We start from the raw sequence: 10,785 nt of genomic DNA on the forward strand, positions 1-10,785 counted from the left end.
CAGGCAATGATCACTGTCACCCAGGTGGTCGAGCACCCGCAGCCCCCTCACCAGGTCATCACCCGTGGCCAGCACTAGGTCCAACAAGGCGTCTCCCCTGGTGGGGCTGTGCACCTCCTGATGTTGAACCTCAACCTGCTGAGGAGTGGGAAAATGCAGAATCCTCACCCTCAACCCAGAACCAGGGGAGTAGTGAGGTGTCAGAGCATTTTGAGCTGGCAGATGATCCCAGGTTTGCCATCTGCTAGCACTGCTGAAGGCAAATGAGCTGTAGCAAGGATATGAGACACTACTCTACCCCAGCAATGCTGCTGCATCTGAGGCACCACCCCCTTCCCTTCTTCCTGCTGCTCAGCTTGGCACCAGTGCGGGTGTGCCAAAAGGGAAGTCACCCACTCACTCCAAAGCACCCTTCCCCCGAAAACAGAGTCAAGCCACCCTGGACCAGTGGGGGAAAGGTGGACAGAAAGCAGGGTGTGTTCCCAAGGTGAGTAAAATCACCCAGAGCATTGGGAGATGCTTGTTCTGGGTAGCCAGGCCTTCTCCCTGGTTAAGCAGCCAGTGTTCAGGTGGTTAATAGCACTTCTGGCCCCATTTTACAAAGTGCCCACACACAGCACCTTTAGCAGGGCAGTGGTGCCCTCCCTGTGTGAGGCATGCAGGGAGTACTTGTGGGAGCTACTGTGCAAGGCAAGGTCACAGGTAGCCTTGCACTTCACCTCTGACATCTGTAGCAGCCAGGGTGGTGATCACGCCTACTTCTCCCTCATTGGACACTGGTGCAATCAGTCAGGCTGTCAGTGGGCTCTACTGCAAGCTGAGGTGCTAGATGAGTCCAACATGGCAAGGGAGATCATGGGGGCCATGAATCGCAGGCTGAGATCACCCCTGGATTCATGGTCACAGACAACAGGACCAGTATGGTGAAGGTTGTCCATGATGCCAACTTTGTTGGCATCCACTGTGTGGTGCACAAGCTGCATCAAGTAGTGAGGGATGTCTTGGAGGGGGACAGGGCTGCCAGTGATGGTGTCACCAACACTGCTGCTACAAGCCAGCTGATTTCAAAATGCAGGAAGGTGGTGGGCTACTTCCACCACAGGATCAAGTAGGGCAAGATGCTGCAGGAGAAACAGGCAGAGCTGAGCATCCCGCAGCACAGAATCAGCCAGGATGCAGCGACTCAGTGGAACTCCACATACCTGATGCTTGAAAGGTTGGTGGAGCAACAGAAGGCCATCCATGAGATGACACTGCTTGCGGAGATTGGGATCAGCGACCCCCTGAACAGAGCTGAGTGGGGTATCATCTCCCAGATTTTGGTGGTCCTCAAGCCCTTCCTCATGGCCATCAAGACCCTGAGCACTGGTGATGCCCTCCTCAGCCAGGTGATTCCCCCTAGTGAGGGAACTGGAGAACCAAACTTAGGAGTTCCAGGGTATCAATGTTCCTGGCTGTCGCAGGCCGCTGTCACCAGACGTGCAGGCAATAGTTAGGCAGCTGAAGCAGGGCATCAGGAGATGGCTGGATCCCTTATGGTCCAGTATGGCCCACATGATGGTGGCCACGTGTGACCTGAGGGTGAAGGGAAGCATGTGCACTGGCAGGCCCAAAACCCTTGATCACTGGATACAGGTCCTGGTGAACAAAGTCAGGGAGGCCAAAGTGCAGAGGTGAAGAAATGTACAAAAGGGGGATCCAGTTTCCTGTGCCAGCACTCCCAGCACCGGCACCGGCACTGGCACTGGTGCTAGCACCAGCACCAGCCCATCTCCCCCATGCCAGCCACTGCCAATGTGGGCCATGGGCATGGCTTCAATGCTGGTGTCCAAACACATCAGACTCCAGCATTGGGCAGGTAGCGCTGAGGCTTCAGTGGCTACATATCTCGCTGAGGATGTGGAGCCACTGGACTGTGGCCCCTTGGCCTATTGGGCAAGCTGCAGGCAGATGTGGCAGGATCTGGCCACAGTTGCCTGGCAACACCCATCCTGTCCACTGCCAAGTGTTCCAAGTGAGAGGGAGTTCAGCTTTGCTAGGGATGTTATGAAATCCCGTTGCACCTGCTTGGATTCTATGTTGGTGGAGCAGCTGGTGTTCCTAAAGGTGAACATCCCGCTGCTGGGGCTCCACAAGCTCCACCTGCAGACAGACTGAGTGCCACCCTCCTCACTTTGTCTACAGCAGTTTCCTTTTCTGAGTTTTTTAAAAGCTGCGTAATGCCCCACTGTCAGCTGGAGGAGGCATTAACTGCATCATCAGCCAGCAGGAGAAGAACATATCCATGCTGAGCTCATTGGTCTGCCAGGACAGATTTGGATGTATGGGATTGTGGCTATGGGGAAGAAGGAGGTCCCAGATCCTGCGCATGACCACTAAAACTGCACCCTGCCAGGGTAGGGAGGCCTGGTGGGACTGCTGGTGGCGTGGCAGCCCCATAAATGCCAGGACCAGTGATTCCCTGGTGAAAGGCGGGTAGGAGGCTCCATAACCTCCAGCTAATGCATGCACGCACAAAGTCCTGGCTGGTTAATGCCCAGACCTGTCATGTCTTTGACAGGCCTGGCGCTTGCTGGTTGCAGTACAGTTATGAGGTTCCTGGTGGGCTCAGCTTAGCAGCCTAGGATGCCAGCTTTAGGGTTGAAAAACCCTTTGTTAGACTGAGGAAGTACCTGCAGTTGGTCCTCGATGGAAGGAATAGTAAAGAAGAAGAGGCTGGCCTGGCCCACGGTGCAGGCAAGATAGCCAGTCAGTGAAAATGGAAATGGAGACGTCAGGGGATGAGGAACAGGCTGGGGTGGGGGGTAGGAGGAATAGGGGGATGTAGCAGCATAGGTTAAAGTGCAGAGGTGCCTGGGATGTCAGATGTTCAGCAGGTCACAGTGTGCCAGAATTCCACTGTGTATATTGAGTCCATAAGTTTGTGTACCTACCACCCAGGAGGCTGATGAAGTGCAGTTCATAGGCCCAGCTCTGAAAAGTGGTTTGCACTGTAATTTGTTCCCTCTCAGGATCAGGCCTAAGAGACTGGAGTTAGAATGTTTTTTTGGTGAGGAATGTGCCCCCACAGGTATTTAGGTTTTGTTGTCTTTAATAGATTCTGGTGTGCAGTTTGTGGGGTACTGGAGATAGATGGCAGGTTTTGTGTTTTGAGGTGTAGGAAGTTGGCTTTAGTTCTGGTGATGAGGTTAGGTGCTTCTTTGAGTATACAAACCACTTTTCAGTCCCTCACCCCCTGATGCCTCCATTTCCATTTTCACTGACTGGCTTTCTTGCCTGCATTACAGGCCAGGCCAGCCTCTTGCTTCTTTGCTATTCCTTCCATCCAGGACCACCTGCAGGTATTTCCTTAACCTGACTGTCGCAGGACACTTCCATGCCCTGCTCCTAGTAAGTCTTGAACTTAAGGGGGGAGGTGTGAAGTGCCCGGCTCCTATAAAGAGGTGCGGGTGTCGGTTGCCGTGGCAACCACAGTTTGGTTAGTTGACCAGAAGGGGGCAGGGCCTGACCTATATAAATGATCCAGGCTGAGGAAGAAGGAGCTCTGCTGGAGTAAGCAGAGTAGAGAAACCTGATGGCCTGAGCAGCTTCTGTTTGAGGATACCGGGTGGAGGAAGCCCTGGTAGGGATTTGAATGATGGTTAGCCAGTTGGCTTAGAGTTTATGTTGTAGCCCAGGAGCTTGAGTTTTCTGTTCATAGTTTTATAAGACCGGAGGACCAGGTGAGGCTATTAGGGGTTGTAGGAGGCCTCACAGGGGCTCCACGGTAGTGTGGGGACCCTGGTGCCAGAGAGGGCACAGCATTCAGGCGTGCACTGACCCCAGCCCTGAGAAGGGGCACAGAGGATAGGGGGCCTTTTTTATATATAATACACGTATCTTGTGTTTTTATGTCTATAAGCCATCACATACCATGAATAACATCATATGCCCAACACAACAACTTTACTTCTGTCAATTCCAACATGGCAGTGTGCCCCAGTGAGGCCTCCTGCTCCCCTACAGCTTGATGCCTAGTCCTCCACTTTACCTGACAACAGGTAAAATAACTTAGCTGGCTCAACACCAGTAGCATCAGCAACAGCATCAAAGGTACCCAAATGGAACTGTCACAGAGCCTTTCTTTTTATAAAGGAATTGCTTTCAATAATTCAGGGTGAAGTTTCCCCCAAAACCCTGCACCTATCTCCTTGAAGCTTAGCAGGCTTTGTGGCCTCAGTAGGTGCTACCTTTCCTGCAGTTTTCACCCCCCTCTGCCTTAACACACACACAGTGTCACCTATGTCATGAGGTTTGCTTGTCAGCAGTTTGAGATACAGTTTCCCAGAAACCCCTTGAAACCTGACAAGCTTTATGGCCCTAGCAAGGGCTACCATCCTTAAAATTTTCATCCCACTGTGCCATAACACACACACGTGACATGTTTTGCTTTCAGAAATTTGGGGTGCAATTTCCCAGGAATCCCTGCACTAATCACCTTGAAATCTGGCAAGCGTCATTCTTTCTCCAGAGGTTACCATCCTGGCATGTTTCATCTGAATCAGCCAAATAACAACAAAGTTATAGATATTTCATTGAATCTCAATTATACCCTATGGCCGAATCACCAAATCTTTTCTGAATCTTTTCCGAATCGATGTGGAAGCTCTGAATCAATTCAGAAAGCCTAAATCTTCCAGCAATTCAATTCAGATTGGCAGATTCAGCATCTGAATCATCTCCAAATCAGAATTGTGATCTGAAGCTTTGCACAGCCCTATTACTTATTTCTGTGTTATTTGTGCCTCTCTGTGTTAATTCATAATTTACCTGTTCTTGAGTGGAACCCTAAATATTTATATATATATATTCCTCTGCTTTAGCTATTATTATAGGTGTTGTATATTTGTAAATATGTGCATTAGTTTACCTCTTCTGACATATATATATGCCTGGGACAGGTGGCAGCAGCAATTTTCTCTGGTGCCGGGTGCAGCCTGTGCCCAGCACTGGTCCCATGTGATAGGGCAGCTTCCTCTCATCTGGGTCACAGATCCAAGGGCCTGCACCCCCAGGAACAGTCAGGCACAGCCCTGCAGCCCTCCTGGGGGTGTGGGCCCCTGAATCTGTGCCCAGATGACAGGAGGCTGACACTGCTGCCTAGGGCCAGTGTCAGCATCTGTCTTCCCCGGTGCTGGGTGCAGTCTACACCCAGCATTGGTCCCAGGCAGCAGCAGCAGCCTCCTGTCATCTGGCACAGATCCAGGGGCCCACACCCCCAAGAGGAGTCAGGAACAGCTCCACAGCCCTCCTGGGGGTGCAAGCCCCCATATCTGCATGCTGGATGACCACAGACTGCCAGTGCCAGCAAATTTTCCTTTCAAGACTTTGAGGTGCAGTTTCTGAGAAACCTCTGCACCTATCTCCTTGAAGTTGGGCAGGCTTCATGCCCACAGAAGAGGCTACCATATCTTCAATTTTCATCCCACTCAAGCAACAAATGACAACGTTTTAGGCATTTTCATGATTCCCCATTATAGCTTATGGGCGAAACATCAAAATGAGTTGAAACAATTTCGACAAAACAAAATGAGACACTGCTTCAAAATGAAACAAAATGATGAAACAAAACACTGTCCCTTTGAAATGGTGAATGGATGTTGAAATGAAACTATGGTTTTTTGCACAGTCCTACTAGCCACCTATCTCTTCTTTTTGTAAGAGGGGAACACATACCTGGGTGCAGCTGTGTTATATATGTATGAAATGAAATAAGCTCCTGCCAAGCATGCAGTGCTGATGTATAAGGAATGGTTTGTTGCAATTTTTAAAGGCTTTATTTATTTTCCTTCCCACTTGGCACAATTGTTGGCTCTGAACAAGATATAAAGTGGCTGAAGCTGCTGTTTCTGCAGCACCAGAAGATCACAGCTTTAATGCACCTGGCAAATGAATAATTACAAGGTGACCACATCCTGAAATGTGACTCAGGCCAACCTCTCAATGGGAATTGTGCCTGAATATAGACAGAGCTTTCCAGTCCAGCAAGTTCATAGCAATTTGTTATCTTGCAGGTAGTAAAATGTATATGGTACAGCTGGATGCTTGCATCCCATTATAGACAACTATTTCCATGTTCTGAGGAGAATAAACTAGGTGCAAGGTATAATTGCCCCAATGCTTCTAATCACAGAATGTTTAATTGATTTCTGTCCTCTTACTAACACACTCTCTCTCTCTCTGTGTCTCTCCCTTCCAGTGCATTTAACCAGGAGTTTGTGGCAACTAGCTGGGCTGGTGGAATGACAAAGCAAACTAACAGCTTTTGAGTTGTTTTTCTATTGATTGACTCCTTATGGGGCTGAATGGTGAGTCTGCCAAGCACCTGGCACACTGTGCTGTCATCTCTTTGCCAAGCACTATTTATTTTGAGAATGGGAGGGACTGAATACCCTACACCAGTTCAAGAAATACAGTCCCTCGTAAATTTTTAAGATGGACACATCCAAGACCTAAAATAGCTCAACCTTTCATCTAATAAAACACATGCCATGGGCCTTCTTACAACTTTCACTTGCAGTTATCTGTAAGACAAGGTTATGTTCCCTCAGTTCCTGGGAGCAGAAAGATTCCATCCTTCGTTATTACAGTGCACATACTGCCCTGATGTTTAGCAAGTGAATGGTATAGGAGACATTGCACTGTGAAGAGCTGACCTTGTCCTTAACCTCCACATATTCTTCAATTAATGCCCAGCAAGCTAAATTAATTATATTACTCTACAGTAGGGGTTCTTAACCTGGGGTCCACAGACCCCTTGGGGGTCTGTGGATAGATTTCAGGGGGTCCGTGAACTTGGATGGCAAAAAAATTACTTCTTTATTTTCACTCACCTCTAACTGAAATTTAGTATTTCCTTCAATTATTAATGTAGGCAAAATGAATGTATTTTGATAACTGTATTTCAATATAATTGGTTTCCTTTGTAATCCTATGTATTTTATTTTATGCATTTAAAAACATTATTCTGAGAAGGGGTCCATAGGCTTCACCAGACTGCCAAAGGGGTCCATGGCTCAAAAAAGGTTAAGAACCCCTGCTCTACAGAGATGTTTCAGCTGTTGAACTAGAATTTCTATATTTTTCTCAGAACCTTCCTTAAAATCAATAACCTAGCTATAGAAGATAGAGCTGTACTATTTGAAGAAAAAAAACAAACAACCCTCCCACCTTTTGTATTTATGATGTTGTCATTGTCTGCAACATGATACAGTCCCATCTGTAAGGACCTGAGAAGAAAGGGTGAGTGTGTTCTGATACTAAACAACAATATGACCTTCTGAACCTTTCCTCATAGTACCACTATGGTTTAAATCAAAGGTAGCATTTCCATGAGTAAGAACCACTTATGTAGCAAGAGGGCTGCCTGAAGTAGCACCTATATACTTGCATATATGGTTGTAGCTTTATGCAAAGTGTTCCTCTGCCAAACATGATTAAAAACTGAAAGGAAGGCTCTCTGTAATAACAAGAACAGTAGGGGTGAGGCACAGGAACATTCACTAACCATTTCCAAGTAACCAGGTACTGCTGCTTGCAATGTGGCTGGGTGAACAGGGAGGTGCCTTGCCATGATGGCATGGGGCTTCTGGCATTGTTCCTGCTCTGCTGCACCAGGTCCTCCCCACTAGGCCATGGAGGCCCCCATTGGGAAGGCAGCATGACAGGGAGCCCTGAGCACACAGTGGGCATCCCCCCAACACAACTCTGGAAAGCATATGCAACCCATGCCCCACCATGAGTGCATTTAGTGTCGGGGAGGCACCTTCCCCACCGCTCCCAGATGAGCCACCCATAGCTCCAATCCACTCCCCATGTGCCCTGCAGCCATGCATTCCCATCCCAGCCCTGAGTCCCAAGCCCCAGCCCCCACACACAACCCCAGTTGAGCAGTACCTCCAGCCCTTGCCCTGACCAACTCCCTCCCTCATTATGGGGGCCTAATACCCCCCCACCCCAAATTACCTGGTGGGAGTTGCTCTCTATGCTGCCTGGCTGCCTCGTTCATGCACGCATGTGGACATGCACGTGGCACCCCTGCCTGACTGCCCTCTTCCTGCTCTCCCCAGTCCCTTGCTGGCTGGAACTCTGCCAGAATGCAAGTTGAAACCCACTGTTTCCCATGTTTTTCTCTTTTAAAGAAGAAAATCTATGGTTTTCTTCTTAAAAAGAGAAAATACATGTTTTTTCTTCTTAAAATGAGAAAATCCACATTTTATCATGTTTTGCCATGGCGAATGGAAAACCTGAATCCCTGATGATCTCTTCCAAAGAAACACAAGCCAGTGGAAATAAACCCCTTGTCTTTATCTGAAAATGCCCCAAACCCTCACTTGTAATAGCCCACTGGTCTGCTAGCCCATTTCCCAAGATCACTCTGTGCCTCACAGGTGCATGACTTCAAAGGGCAGTGACCTCCTACCCTTTATCCAGTCCTTGTTTTTGGTGGTGAGCCTGCACCATCTCAGAAGGGTGTCATCACACTTTTTACTTGCTTACACTTGGTATCTTGGCAGAAGGTGTATTTGCAAGTGGTGAGTGCCTTGACAGCAGCCATTAACAAGAGGATTAAAAATCAAGGTTTCAAAATGAAAAGTAGCCCAATGATTGCATTCTTAAGAGACTCTGTGCAAGCATTTTGAATGAAAGCAGACAATCAAGCATTAAAGGATTTCAGCAGCAATCATAAGGAGGAGAAATGAACCCAACATTCCCCTCACTTGCTCTGCTTTTGCACAAGATGTAATTCATGCAAAATTTTTAGGGATTGCTTCCTAATTCACACCAAAGGGATTGAGAGGAGAAGGCCTGAGGTTTTTGCCTCCATCTCCCTTTTCTGGCTTTTCTCATTGTTTGAAACATCTTTTGGACTTTGAGAACATTCCCCATTAAGTGGGTATTGCTAGCTTTTTCTTTTGTATTTATGACTTAATAATTTCTGAACCTATCACCGTCAGCAGTGAAAGCGCAGAGCTGGGTGTAATGAAATAATTCAGAGAGAAATGCTGCAACATGGAGACAGCCTGCATTTCTCTTAGCATATGCAAAGTGAATAATATTTAGAAACGTGTGTTTATAAATCAGTGCATCCTTTAATTAAGCAAAATATTTTACTAAAAAAGAATTAATTAGCAACTCATGACACATGGCCCGGCCTATTATTAAAGTGCTTGTACATGATAAAGTACAAGTGTTTGCATGCCTTTAGAGCTAATTATCAGCAACTTATTTTATTTTTATTTCAAAGATCTCTGTAAATTAACAAGACAAAGATCTGCATTGGGAACAGGGGCTGTCTTTTTTTCCTTTCCCCCATTTCTCTTTTAAGACTGTGCAATTACCATTAATAGGACATGATAAGCAGGAATACTTATGCAGCTGCTGTGTGGAAATGCATATTTTGTTCTAGGCCTGATCCAAAGTCCCTTGAAATCAATGCAGTGGCTCCCTCTGATTTCAATGGGATTTACATTGGGTCCCAAATTAGGGATAGAAGAGCTAGGAGCCCAGAGATCTAGGAGCCCAGGTGCTCCTTATGAAGCCCTGCCTGGGCCCCAGCAGGGAAGCGTGTGCGTTACGCTGGGCAGATTGGCTCCCAGAGGAGGAGCCAGGGGACAAAAGCGGGGAGGGGTCTGACAGGAGAGTGTGCCAGCTGCATGACAGGGATGACACAGATTGGTGGAAGAGACCGCTGTGAAGACTGACATCTGGAACCCCACTGCAACACAGTAATTAGAGGTACTTGCCAGGAGCTGGAACTCAGTGGAGATGTCCGTACTGGAGAGGGATGTGGCAGCCTGGGTGAGAGAAGACCCAGTGTGGGACCCTGTCTGCAGAAGCTGGGAGCACCCAGTTCACAAGACAGCAGGAGTGAGGGCCATTCCCCTTCACTGCAAAGGTGGCCTAGAAAGGCTAAGGGCTGACATGGGTTTAAAGGGACCACGAGGGTGTCCCCACTGGAAGGCACAGGCAGGCTCTGGGACCCTGAAGAAACAAGGACTAGCCAGCAACACCACTGTTGGCCAGAGGGCCACTTATCAGCGACACTGGAGGGGCTGTTACGAGCCTGAAGGGGAGACTTGCAGGAGGAGTGCTAGTCAATTGCAGTTAGTCATGGTCAGGTACTTAAAGGAACTGCCAGGGAAGGACAGTGCTGGGACCAAGCCTGGGGAGAGGAAGAGGAAGAGTCCCACAGGGGGCACGTATGCTCATAATACCACAGATGTGTTGAGAACAGGGTGTAGGGATCCCATGAAGAGGCCCATGGTCATGACCCAGGCGTATAGCAGGAAGCTCACCTCCCAACTAATTTTCCTTCAATTTTGTTTACTTTTCAGCAAGGCATGGCAGATGAGTGAAGAAGAAACATGTCTACTAGGGCTGTGCAAAGCTTCGACTTAATATTTGATTCGACAAATATTTGGCACATTCGACATATTCGACCTTGAAAAGTGGAAGTCGAGTCGAATAGCAGCTGGTTGAATAGCTGTCAAATAGAATACTGGAAGTCAAATATTAACAGCTAGAGTCGAATATTAACAGTGCAGGTTGCCTATACTGGATTCCCTTTGGGGGAGGAAAAAGGAAAGTAAGGGGAGGGAGGGGGAGAAGAAAAGGAGTGCTTTCATGACTGACATGTGTGGCTGGCCAGTGACCTGTCAGCATTCTCTGAGGTCCCTTCCAATCCCAGTGCTCTGGGGGAGGGCCAGAGAAAATGCATAAAAGGCAGCAGTTTTTCAGCTCCCC

This window comes from Crocodylus porosus, unplaced genomic scaffold (genome assembly GCF_001723895.1).
Source record: "Crocodylus porosus isolate Cpor-Errol unplaced genomic scaffold, CroPor_comp1, whole genome shotgun sequence".
NCBI classification, from domain to species: Eukaryota; Metazoa; Chordata; order Crocodylia; family Crocodylidae; genus Crocodylus; species Crocodylus porosus.